Source organism: Rhinoderma darwinii, chromosome 1, assembly GCF_050947455.1.
Source record: "Rhinoderma darwinii isolate aRhiDar2 chromosome 1, aRhiDar2.hap1, whole genome shotgun sequence".
Taxonomy (NCBI): Eukaryota; Metazoa; Chordata; class Amphibia; order Anura; family Rhinodermatidae; genus Rhinoderma; species Rhinoderma darwinii.
In genome coordinates this window covers 29,033,523-29,047,572 of record NC_134687.1, presented here as the reverse complement: position 1 = coordinate 29,047,572, position 14,050 = coordinate 29,033,523, and the positions used below count along the sequence as shown (strand labels likewise).

The window sequence follows — 14,050 nt, the reverse complement described above, 5'->3', positions numbered from 1 at the left end:
CACAGTGTGTGTGTGTGTGGGACATGGTGTATGGTGCTATTATAATTAGAGGTGCAGTGTATGGCGCTATTATATTTAGGGGCGTAGTGTGTGGTATAATGATAACTTTATCTTTATTTATAGGTGTAGAAATGTTGGTAAAGTGAGAAGCTGAAGACATCTGAGCGGCAAACTGCAGAAATGGGCTGTGACTGGGAGAAGTCATCATAGAGGTCTGGACCGGATGGAGAAAAAGAACTAGAATCTGAACTAGAATCTGAGACGTCACTGGTGAGTCACTTAATGTAAATGTTTATTCTGCCTCTAATCAGCACTGTAGTCACTGTATGATCTGCAGCGAGATGATTATGATATGATTTATTTTTTGTGAAACGGCATCTCCCAGCATATCCTCACCATTGTTCAGGCCATGCTGGGAGCTGTAGTTTTACGCCGTACATACCTATACAACAGGGGTTGCACTAAATTGAGCTGTATTTGTGCTGGTGTTGTATATATGTAGTGAGCTTGGTTCTGGTGTTGTGTATAGAACTATATTGCTTGTGAAATGTACAAATATTTTTATGCTCGTGTTACATAAAAAGAAATGACACGTCGATTGGTAGAGAAAACAAACACAGCGGGGGGAAGGAGATGTCGGGAAAGAGGTTGGGGGGGGGGGGGGGGGCGCCAAACTGAATCTTTGCCCCGGGTGCTGGAGAACCTAGCTACGCCTCTGGGAAAGGAGTCACATTAGGGGATGTTATAGGCCTGTCTAAAAAGATGTGTTTTCAGGGCACGTTTAAAACTGTGGCTGTTGGGAATTAATCTGATTGTCTGGGGTAGCGCATTCCAGAGGACAGGTGCAGCACGAGAGAAATCCTGGAGACGGGAGTGGGAGGTTCGGATTATGGAGGATTTTAATCTGAGGTTGTTGGTAGAGCGCGAGTAGGGTGATAGACCGAGATGAGGGAGGAGATGTAAGGAGGTGCAGCACTGGGGAGAGCTTTGCGGGTGAGAATAATAAGTTTGAATTTTATTCTGAAGGGGATGGGCAACCAGTGCAGTGACTGGCACAGGGTAGAGGCGTTGGTGTAGCGGTTGGTCAGATAGATGAGCCTGGCTGCTGAATTAAGGATAGATTGGAGAGGGGAGAGTTTAGTGAGGGGAAGACCGACTAGTAATGAGTTGCAGTAATCAAGACGAGAGTGAATCAGAGCAACAATGAGAGTTTTGGCGGTTTCCTCAGTAAGAAAATGGCGGATTCTGGAGATGTTTTTGAGGTGAAAGTGACAGGAGCGTGAAAGTGATTGAATGTGAGGAGTAAAGGAAAGATCTGAGTCAAAAATAACCCTGAGACAGCGGGCGTGCTGCCCAGGAGTTATGGTAGTGCCACATACAGAGATGGAGACATCAGGTTTAGGTAGGTTAGTAGATGTTAGTAATTTTCATATACAATCATTGGAATATCCTATTTAAGGTCAACAATGGAAATTCAATTTCCAGTACCAGAATTACATTCTGTGACCCATCCGTCATACACTACAGGCCAAAGTATGTGAACCCCCACCCAAGGGCTGCTTTCCACAGGGCTCGGGTGATTTACTTCTATCCTAAGCAGTAATGGGAGATGTGTGCAAGTCTATGGAATGGCTGTGGGTAACCAGTGTCACAAAAATATTTCAATTTTTTCAAATAATTGGTATCTGTGCTTCAGGCACTAACAGAAAACTAGTATGAAAGCATTTATCAAAAGCTGACAAGTAAATTACTGAAAGGGTCCATCTCATCTTGTAAACTCTTTCCATATACTTTATTAGGACATATGGAATTCGGATTCAGATAATCGTCCTGGCACTGCTGGAGGCGATGTCTGTTCACTGTTCCGTCGCTCCGGAGAAGAACCTGCAGGAGGAAGTGATGTCACAGCGTGATCTCGCGAGATCACGCTGTGCTGTGGACGAAGCTGGGCTGGAATGAAGAGAAGTGTATGACGCTGATTGGCGAGCGGCATAAAGTTTTCTTTACAACGCCCACTTGGTGAAAAGTAAAAAAACACCCAGTTGGGCATTAAGAACAAATTTGCATAAATCTTAAAATGTTCGTATCTAAAAATAAACGTTTTTAAATAAATAAAAAAAATACAGTAGTTATCTACATTAAAGCGCCTATTAGATTAGGTAGGAGATAGGACAGTTCTAAACTGGTGACAGGGCCTCTTTAACCCCTTAATACCGAAGGTATTTTAAACCTTAATGACCGAGCAATTTTGTACGTTTTTCCATCGTCGCATTCAAAGATCTATAACTTATTTGTTTTTGCGTCGACATAGCTGCATAAGGACTTTTTTTTTGCGGGACAAGTTGTATTTTTATAACAGAACCATTTTGGGGTACATATAATTTATTAATTTACTTTTTAATAATTTTTTTTAGTGGGGTACTGGAAAAAGCCCAGAAATGTTGCCATTTGTTTTGCGTCTTAATTTTACGCCGTTTACCGTGTGGTATAAATAACATAATAACTTTATTCATCGGGTCGTTACGATACCAAATTTATATGGATTTTTTTATGTTTTACTATTTTTACATAGTAAAAACACATTTTTTCCAAAATTATTTGCTTTTGTGTCGCCATATTTTTTTTATTTTTTGACCGATGCAGCTGTATGAGGGCTTTTTTTTGCGGGACGACTTGTAGTTTGTATTGGTACCATTTTGGAGTAGATGCAAAGGTTTGATAACTTTTTATCAAATTCTTTTGAAGGCAGGATGAACAGAAAACAGCAATTATGGCGTTGTTTTTTATTATATTATTTACGCTGTTTACCGTGCGGGTTAAATAATGTAATAGCTTTATAGTTGGGTTCGTTACGGACGTGGCGATACCAAATATGAGTAACTGTTTACTTTTTTTCATAAAGTATTTTGTAAGGGAAAAACAGTGTTGTTTTTTTTGTTTTTTTTTACTTGGGACATTTATTTATTTTAAACTTTATGTAACTTTTTTTACTTTATTTTTAGTCCCACTGGGGGACTTTACTGTGCAGACTTCTGATCGCTATTATAATACACTGCAATACTTCTGTATTGCAGTGTATTATTGCCGGTCAGTGTAAAACTGACAGGCACCTGTTAGGTCATGCCTCAGGCATAGCCGAACAGGCAATCACTAAAGGCAGACCTGGGGGCCTTTGTTAGGCCCCCAGGCTGCCATAGAACGATCAGCATCCCGCGATGCACGCGGGGATGCCAGTGGGATGAGAGGGGGAGCCCCCTCCCTCTAAAATCACTCAGATGCGGCGCTCGCTATTCAGCACCGCATCTGAGGGGTTAAATATGATCGGAGACCACGGCTAGTGGTCTTCGATCGTTACTAACAGCCCGGGCTTCAGCAGCACCCCGCACGATGCGGGGAAAGTTCTTCTGAAGTGCCGACGTGGAAACGCGTCGCTTCAGAAGAACTACACTGAACGGCCGACGTCTAAACACTATACGCCGGTCATTAAGGGGTTAAATAAAAAAAATGTAATTGAAAAAAAAGAATAATAATTACACTCTTCTTCTCCCATACGGGTCCTCTTATCACTCCAGTGCAGCTCATACAGCATACTGACAATGCAGCACTGATGACGTTGAAGTAGTGCATCGCATATAAGGCCCTGATGCTGTTCGGCGTCAGGACCTTACATGAGCTGCGCTGGAGGGATGAAGGGACACGGAAGGAAAGGTGAGTATGATTTTTTTATTTTATTGCCAATATAGGGGGAGTGGATCGCACATGGCCGCGGTCGTTGCTCCACGATTGTGGCGCCCGGCCCAGCCTAAAGTTCTGACACATTTACTAGGAGGCGTTTTAGCCTCTTAACAAATCTGTTGCAGTTTACTCCAAACTTTCTGACTATTAAGACTGGCGTATGCAGTGGCGGATCCCCATAGGCCTGTTATGGGCGGCCGCCCGAGGCTCCCAGGGGACCCATGGCCGCCCAAAGCCCACATCCCAGTTTTGTCACGTTTTTGCTGATAATCGCGGCAAAAACCACAACAAAACGGAAGGCCCCTGGACCCAATTGTATTCGCGTCCATTGGACCCGAATACAATTGACATTGCTGGCAATTGACATAGCTGGCGCTATCTACAGGGGGGTGGCACTATCTACAGGGTTGTGTGTGGCACTATTTACACTATTTACATTGTGTGTGATGCTATCTACAGGGAGTGTGTGGCACTATCTATGGCAGGTGTGGCACTATCTATGGGAGGTGTGACACTGTCTACAGGGGGGCTGTGTGGCGCTATATAGACGGGGCTGTGTGTGATGCTATCTACAGAGGGTGTGTGTGTGGTGCTATCTACAGGGGGGCTGTGTGTATGGGGCACTATTTACAGGGGTTGTGTTTGTGATGCTATCTACAGCGGTGGTGTTGCTATCTACAGGGGCTGTGTGAGGTAACTAACGGCAAGGTCACTGTGTATGTGGTGCTTTGCTTTACAGTGTTTGGCACAATTATATTCAGGGGCACAGTGTTTGGTACTATTTTATTTAGGGGTGCATTGTATGGTTATTATTATATTTAGAAGCACAGTGAGTGGCATTATTAGAATTTTATCTTCGTTTATAGGTGGGAAAATGTTGAAAAAGTGAGGAGCCGAAGACATCTGAGTGGCAAATTCTGCAGAAATGGCCGGGTGAAGTCGTCATGAACTCTGGATCGGATGGAGAAGAAAAAAGGAAATAAAACTACTAGAATCTGAGAAGACGTCACCTGTGAGTAACTGGATTTATAGAGAATTTGTCACTTCTCCTGACATTTTATTACAGGAAATCCTTGTATTCCACATATAATGTCTTTGTGTAGTCCAGGACTGATAGACAAATGGGCGTTACCATTCCCCTTGTCAGGAGAATGTGTCCCTGCACAGTGTGATACTGTCAGTGATGGTTGGAGACTGTCAGTATGTAGGGACACAGCCCTTTGACATGGGGAATCATACGGTGTGGCAGGGCAGCGGTGGAGGAGGGGGGTCCAAGTTTGGGTAACAGCCCAGGGCCTATGGTCTACTTAATCCGCCACTGGGCGTCTGAAACTCCATTCTTAATAAATTGCCCCCATAGAGTTAAAGAGTAAAACTTTGGCTGTCTGCGCCACCACTAGTAAAATTCTGCAGGAAAATGCTATATCGGGAAGCAGGTGTGCCTCTACGGAATGTACACTATTGCTCAAGAGTAATATAAGAGCTCTGATTTGCTGACATGTAAACAGATCTAGTGTTGCTAGACCTGACACTGTAGTAGCCTGGTCTATGGATGCCAAAATACCTGGACCCCTCACTCATTTACACCTAGAATGAGATGATGGAAACAAATTTGCCACAAGGGTTGGACTGGCCCAGCAGAGTGCCAGAGGACCGTCTAATGGGCCTGTGGCACAATATTGGGTACCAAAGGTCCTTCAGAAGACAATCCCATTAGAAGATGACTTTAGAACCAATTACTTGCCATTATTCTTTGATTCACAAATAACATATTAGACCTTATTGATGATATGTCCTCTATGTAGTTGTAAGGTGCGGGAAGAAGGTAAGAAGATGGTGGATACCCACCAAGGATGCCACGGAGAAAATGAAATGAAGCAGTTGTTATAGTGCCAAAATGTGAAACTTTACTTTCACGTTAAATTATATTCAATTCTTATCTGCGCTAATGGTGCACCCGGCCACAGGGTTTTTTGACAATTCTTCCTGCTCAAGGAGGCACAAACTTAGTTACGGCTCAGGGTGACAAGATGAGTGGCTTGTTCTGTGTAATGGGCAGACAGGGTCATGGACACCCCTCGTTGATACAAGGGCTATCTGCTTTGGGCCTAGTAGGCCTCAAGAGGTTGGCTTCTAACTGTATTACTTCAGGTCTAGTGACCCTCGAGATGTTGGCTGGAGGCTGCTTTGTTAAATGCTCTGCAAGCCTAAAAATGGACAGACTCTCAACCCTTTCACAAAGTCTGGTCACTTACCTGTACACCTCTCTGACTATCTTAGGTCACGTCTTACTCTCACACGCCCTTTACCGCCCAGCCCATCAGTGGTCTGCCACACCACCCATGCTCGCTCTTCAGGACCTGTCACCACCCCAGGTCCAATAATAGATAGTGATGCAGTACGGTCCTCACCAGTACAACTCAGGCTCCTCAGTTTCAGCTCGTCACAGTCAGTCTCTCTCCTTCCATTTCCTCAGCAGGTTTTTCCACTTGCAACAACACCTCATAATGCAGAGCTCAGGTCACGCCAACTTCCTCCCAACACTGAACATAGTATTGCAGCCTTACCACTTTTTAATACTATTAGCGACGCCCCAGGCACGCATGCACGCTTGCTCATGCATCCACCATCACCCTGTTACAGAATAATACATGCAGCCTTAAAATGGCGTCCAGGCCATGCGCTGTAAATGAAGATGTGAACAAGCCAAGCACCTTGCCTTGCCTTATACAGTCAATGAACGCAACAGTATTCAAAATGTGCACAACGTCTTCGGTGGCCGGATTAGCCACCCGCTTCTCCGATATATAATATCGTAGCATATCTCCACCCATCATTGCCAGACAGTGGACGGTTTCACCACTGCACATCTGCCACCTAGTGGAGGGATAAAGAGGACAGCAACAACAAGATATCAGTTCAACAACACTTTACTGATGACGAAATGACATCAGCACGAGAGGGCCGAAATACAATGACAACAGTAAATACAAGGTTCATCTGTAATGACGGGGGTAGGGAAACAGACAAGTGAGCCCTAATCTACCCGCCACTCAGTCCCTGCCTACTTGCAACGACCCGCCCTAGGCGACGGGGTACAACTGGGCGACGGTCCCTACGCTCAATAAGTGCACGACAGACAAACAGACAAGGGAACACAGAAGCTAAGGGAAATGGGGCAGTTGCCCACGGAAACACCGTGAGCAACAAGAGAAGTGAACGAGCCGAGTCAAACCAGGAGTGTACGAGGTACCAAGCGCAGAACAGGAGAGTAGTGAACAAGCCGAGTCAAACCAGGAGTGTACGAGGTACCAAACGCAGAGCAGGAGAGTAGTCGGTAAGCCAGGGTCAATATGAAGCAAGGACAAATAGTTCAAGAAGCTGCAGGAGGGCCAGGAAACCAAACGAGAAGAATCACAAGCAAGGAGGAACAGGAAAGGCAGGTATAAATAGACAGAGGGCGGGAGCTAGCTCCGTCTGGCCAGGCTGTGATAGGCTCTCCCACTCCTAAGCCTGCCATCCTGAGTGGTGGAAGATGGAGTCAGTCTCACAGACATAGAAGCAGGTGCAGACTGATTACCTATGGGCGTTGATACAGAAGCTGTGCCTGGCAGATCCTTTACAGTACCCCCCCTTTTATGAGGGGCCACCGGACCCTTTCTAAGTGGACCTGGTTTATTGGGGAAACGAAGGTGGAACCTCCTGACCAATATCCCAGCGGGAACATCCCGGGCGGGTACCCAAGTCCTCTCCTCAGGCCCGTATCCTCTCCAATGGACCAGGTACTGGAGGGAGCCTTGGACCATCCTGCTGTCCACAATCTTGGCTACCTTGAATTCTACCCCCTCAGGGGTGAGAACAGGGACCGGAGGTTTCCTCGAGGGAACCAAGGACGGGGAGCAGCGTTTAAGGAGGGAGGCATGAAACACGTCGTGTACTCGAAAAGATGGGGGCAACTCCAGTCGGAAGGAGACAGGATTGAGGACTTCAATTACTTTGTACGGCCCTATAAAGCGGGGAGCAAACTTCTTGGACGGGACTTTAAGGCGCAAATTTTTTGACGATGGCCACACCAGATCCCCGACCATAAACAAGGGGTTAGCAGAACGTCTTTTATCTGCCTGAGTTTTTTGTATGCTCTGGGATGCCTCTAGGTTCTTCTGAACCTCGGCCCAGACTGTGCACAGTTCCCGATGAACGACCTCTACCTCGGGATTGTTGGAACTACCAGGTGAAACGGAGGAGAACCGTGGATTAAACCCAAAATTACAGAAAAAGGGGGAGACCCCTGACGAGTTACTGACCCGGTTATTAAGGGAAAATTCGGCGAGGGGAATGAATGAGACCCAATCATCTTGACAGTCAGAGATAAAACACCTTAAGTATTGTTCTAGAGACTGATTAGTCCTCTCGGTTTGGCCATTAGTTTCAGGATGGAATGCAGAGGAGAAGGACAGATCAATCTCCAACTTTTTACAGAAGGCTCTCCAAAACAATTAAACAAATTGTACCCCTCTGTCAGAAACAATATTGACAGGGACCCCATGGAGACGCAGGATGTGTTTGACAAACAAGGTAGCTAACGTCTTAGCATTGGGTAGTTTCTTGAGGGGCACAAAGTGGCACATCTTACTGAAGCGGTCTACTACAACCCACACCACCGACTTGCCTTGAGATGGAGGCAAATCGGTGATAAAATCCATGGAGATATGGGTCCAAGGTCTCTGGGAAATGGGCAAAGAACGTAGTAAGCCCGCTGGTCGGGACCTGGGAGTCTTGGACCTAGCACAAACTTCACAAGCGGCGACGTAGGCCTTAACGTCTTTAGGCAACCCAGGCCACCAATAGTTTCTGGCAATGAGGTGCTTGGTACCCAGGATGCCTGGATGACCAGATAGTGCGGAGTCATGATTTTCCCTAAGTACCCTTAGCCGGAATTGCAGGGGAACAAACAGCTTGTTCTCAGGAAGGTTCCCGGGAGCTGAACCTTGATCAGCCGCAATTTCAGAGACTAAATCAGAATCAATAGAGGAAATGATTATACTTGGAGGCAAAATACAAGCAGGATCTTCCTCCGAAGGAGGGCTGGCCATGAAGCTACGCGACAGTGCATCAGCCTTAATATTTTTAGACCCAGCCCTATAGGTGACCAAAAAGTTGAATCTGGTAAAAAAATAACGCCCATCGAGCTTGTTTCGGGTTTAGCCTCCGGGCAGATTCTAGGAAAACCAGATTCTTGTGGTCGGTAAGGACCGTTACCTGGTGCCTAGCCCCCTCCAGGAAGTGGCGCCACTCTTCAAATGCCCATTTAATGGCTAAGAGTTCGCGGTTGCCAATATCATAGTTACTCTCAGTGGGCGAAAACTTCCTGGAGAAGTAGGCACAGGGGCGGAGATGGGTGAGGGACCTGGTACCCTGGGACAAGACAGCCCCCACTCCCACCTCGGACGCGTCAACCTCCACGATAAATGGCTCCATTTGGTTGGGCTGAACCAGCACTGGGGCCGAGATAAAGCACTTCTTAAGATCCTCAAAAGCCTGGACAGCCTCGGGAGGCCAGTGGAGGAGATCAGCACCTTTGCGAGTGAGATCCGTAAGAGGCTTAGCTATGACCGAGAAGTTAGCAATAAATCTCCTGTAATAATTAGCGAACCCCAGGAAGCACTGTAACGCCTTCAGGGAGGCAGGTTGGACCCATTCCGCCACAGCCTGGACCTTGGCGGGGTCCATGCGGAATTCATGAGGAGTGAGGATTTGACCCAAAAACTGTATCTCCTGCACCCCAAACACACATTTTTCGGTCTTAGCAAACAGTATGGCCATAGAGTCGGGGATTCCGCTGCAGAAGTGCGTGACTTCGCTGTGTCCATATATGGACAGTGTAGTCACTCACTTCTCCTGTAGCGGCATCCCCGGCCATAGAGTCGGGGATTCCGCTGCAGAAGTGCGTGACTTCGCTGTGTCCATATATGGACAGTGTAGTCACGCACTTCTCCTGTAGCGGCATCCCCGGCCATAGAGTCGGGGATTCCGCTGCAGAAGTGAGTGACTTCGCTGTGTCCATATATGGACAGTGTAGTCACCCACTTCTCCTGTAGCGGAATCTCCAATCCCCGGCCGGGGATTGGGGATTCCGACTCCTACAGCGAGCAATAAAAGACCCTCCTCCTCACATGCACTCTGCACTGTAAGGAGGAGGAGGAGGAGGAGGAGAGAGAGCGTGAGCGACAGTAGACCCGGCCATCACTCGGGACACATTCCGGCGATGGCCGTGTATTAACCGGCCCCATAGACTTCTATGGGAGCCGGGCGGCCGGGCACCCGGCCGAAAATAGAGCATGTCCTATTTTTTGACGCCCGGTTTACCCGGCCGTCAAAAAATCGGTCGTGTGGGAATAGCAGCGGAGATGAGAGGTTTCCCTGATCTCCGCCGTTTGAGCAGGGCTGCGGCTGTGTAATACAGACATTGTCCCGCTCCTGACAACAAGTGTGCGTGCGGTCAGCATGAGGTGATGTGGCCGGCACTGCACTAATGAGCGGCGGTGCTGCCACTGAAGACAGCACATAGAGTGTTTGGCAGTGCACCTGCCATGTTCTCTGTCTTCAGTGCCGGCCTTCATTAGTGCAGTGCCGGCCACATCACATTATGCTGACCGCACGCGCACACTTGTCAGGAGCGGGGTAATGGCTGTATTAGACACCCGCAGCCCCGCTCTGACTACATTCACGTGTTACAATACTAAGCTGTGCGGCCACTTCAATGTGCACGACATCGAAATAGTATCGATATTTCAATGCAATATGCAACCATAATGCGTACAACTAAAGGTTGTAAAACATTACGTAACCATTCACAGTTTTATTAAAGGATTAAATTCCCAATATTATTGGGCACAGAGAAGGGGGGAAGTTGATATGTTTGGATTTTGGAAAGTCTATGGAAAATTGGAGCAATGTGAAAATTGGCACATAGATATCCGGCTTGATTTTTATTCAAAAGGCCCAAACTAACGCCTTCACCGATGATGGTATTCACAACGCTGCTGAATGTTGGAGTAGGATCCATGTCACGTTTTCCATAAATTGTTGTGTCATTTAAGATGTTTAAAACCATGTCCCTATACATAGTCTTCAAGGATCACGATTCTTCCACTTTTGTCGGCCATGAGATTACTATTGCGTTATTGTTTTTAAGATCCGTGATCGCTTTCATATGGCTTATTATGGCTCATATAACGTCATCACGATCAATGACTGAACATGTCTACAAGAATCTACCTAGGTTTCTTTGAAGGAAATCCAGGCCATGGTTGAGGAAGTTTCCATATGTAAATAACAAGCTAGCTTTAGAAACAGGATAATCTCATAAGGATCGGGGAATGGAGGCGTCTTACTACTTTATTTGATAACTATTACTGTAATGTGCAATTACTTAAGAACTATTCCCTTTCTACTAATTGCACTTCCTTTGAAGAACTTTCCAAGTCTCTCAATAATAAGAGAAGGCATTGTTCAGACTTTTTTTTATCTCGCCACGTCAACTTGGTCTTCTTGTTTATACACTGTGCATGTAACAATACCGTGTTTGTTTTAACATTACAACGTGCATGTTTATTGATCGTGGCCACATCCCCAATAACTACCATATTTTTCTCAAGAAAGTAAGAGATCTGGAACAATGAGCTTTTTGTATCCCTTCTTGGATCGAAGAACAATTTTAAAATTTTTAGTTTTTGGATTCTTACCCGCCGGCCCTTCCCATCGCTGCGGCAGTTTTTTATACTACCACAGAGTAGACCACATTTGCATGACATGCACCGATGAGACTTGGAGTGGAAATAGAAATAACGTAATTATTAGGAAGGTGGTCACATGAAGATCAAAGATCATAATGGCTCTTGGAAAGTACTGATTTTTCTTGAGGAGAGGCATCTGGTTGGGAGTTCTTAGGGCAATGCTCTCTGGGGAAAAGTATGCAAAATAGATGTCCTCTAGAAGAGAGGAAACACTCTAGTGCCACCTATAGGTGGCCACCATGAAAGTACATGTTCAACCCTTTAAAAAACTTTTAATGGGAATAGTAGCCAAACCAGAGACCTCTGTTTCGGAGTTGTTGCTCCTCCTCAGTACAGAATAGTGTTATGTAGCTCATGCTGTCCGCATTGGACTGACTTATATACGTGTTTGAAATTTTGCATTATAAGAAATTTAACCAGAGAGCACTAAGACCATATGAGATAAATATAATAGCCAGGAAAAGATGAGGAGATCTACACGTAGCCCCATACATTAGGTTGTGTACATAGGATTAGGATTCCTAAAGAGGAATATTGGGATGTGTATGTTTGTATGTGATGGAAGAGATGAAAATTGTCTATTCAACTGTAGACATACAAGCAATGCATGAACTGCTTCCTCGTATGGTTATTGTTGCTATTTGTACACATGAGCTACCATACACTGAAATGTAGTCATGTCTGAATTTAACCCTTTCGCGACCATTTAACCAATTTTTTCCTTTTTTTTTCTTCACTCCCCGCATTCCAAGAGCCATAACTTTTTTATTTTTCCATCAATGGAGTGGCGTGAAGGCTTCTTTTTTGCAGGAGGAGTTGTAGTTTCTATTGGCATTCTATTTAAAATACTATATAATCAAGTGGGAAACGAAAAAAAAATTCTTTGTGGGGTGGAATTGGAAAAAATGGCGATTCCTCCATTGTTTTTTGGGTTTTGTTTTTACAGCTTTCACCGTGCAGTAAAAATGTCAACTTAACTTTATTCTGTGGCTCAGTACAATTACGGTGATACCAAATTTATATAATTTTTTTTTATTTTTTTATATTTTACTACTTTTACAAAGAAAAAACTATTTATTTAAAAAAAACTATTGTTTTGTTTCACCACATTCTGAGAGCCATAACGTTTTATTTTTTTCGTCGATTGAGGGGTGTAAAGGCTTATTTTTTCGGCATTCACAGTGCAAGTTAAATAATGTTACATTGTAAAATTTCGGACTTGCTTGGATGCAGCGATACCAATTTTGCTTATTTTTTACATTACTTTAGAGGAAAAAACGGAAAAGGTTTTTTTGGGGAATTTTTAATATTTAAATTTTTTTTCACTACTAAAAACTTTATTAAACTTAAAAGAGGTAGAGAAAAAGCAGACCTGGGGGGCTTCATTAGAACCCTTAACTGCCATGACAACCATTGGCACCCCGCGATCACCCCCGATTTCTAACAGTTTAGATGCTGCAATCGCTATTGACCGCAGCATCTAGGGGGTTAAATGGGCAGGAACAGCGTGATCGCTGTTCCCGTACATTAGTCCAGGGTGTCAACTGTAATACACAGCTGACAACAGCAGCGTATGGAGCGGCCTCAGAGTATGAGCCCGCTCCATACATCAAACCCCACACCAGGACGTGCTATTACGTCGAAAAAAAATAATAGCAAATAGCACAACTCTCTGGAGGACCCGGCACATCCAAGCATTAAACAGATAGCCCATTGCGTTCAATGGGCACCATGCAATGCTTCATTTCCCCTGTGGTGCGGTTGCTGGGAAATTAAGCACTTGCTTCCAGATTACAGCTGATCGCTGGGGTCCCCAGCAGTTAATGGGCACTGCTAATTAAAATATATTGTTCAAAGCAGGCAATCACTTTAAGATATATGTAGGTTAATCAGCTGTACGGTAAAGATTTATGAGGTATATTACAAAACTTGATTTTACTAAGCTAAGAGAGTAGACCGAGGGCAACGTCTGCACAGAGTTTGTAGGTTCTCCCCCTGTTTTTGTGGATTTCCTCCAGGATCTGTGGCTTCCTCCCACACTCCAAAAACATACTGATAGGTTAATTGCTGCCCTGTGAAATGTGCCCTATGATATGTATCTGAGATAGGGAAATTAGATTGTGTGCCCCATTCAGGACAGGGACTGATGTGATGGGGTTTATATGGGTAGGTCCAGACTTTTGTACCAAGAGGGAAACCTCTGGCTAGATCGGAATCATATATGCTCTATATGCACTGGTAAGGCTCCCACCAATTCTTGGTAGGGCACAGCTAGGGAGGAAGTTTTGACGAACGTGATCGCATGCTGCACAGGTCTTCCTCTGGCTTCGCCCATCTCTGGTTTAGCCAAAGGCGTACAAGCAGGCCTTATGTGGTTCCTTGGCAAGAGTAAGCTTAGACTAAGTTGGTCACATCTCCATTGCTATTGGGTGGCAAGTACCTGGGCAGGACTCTTCTTTACATAGGAACTGCATTGTTGGCAAAGACAGGGTTGGGAATTGGCCAAAGAGTCCTGAACA

The 14,050-nt window shown here is 45.2% G+C and overlaps 1 long non-coding RNA gene across 1 annotated transcript in view; it reads left to right on the top strand.

Annotated features, from left to right (window-relative positions):
* The first annotated feature begins 159 nt into the window (after positions 1–159).
* The window catches only part of LOC142723593 (uncharacterized), a 47,710-nt gene continuing 33,819 nt past the window's right edge, over positions 160–14,050 (top strand). Inside the window, exon 1 of the long non-coding RNA XR_012875688.1 lies at positions 160–270. This is a non-coding gene — a long non-coding RNA (uncharacterized LOC142723593). The remainder of the gene's footprint in view (positions 271–14,050) is intronic.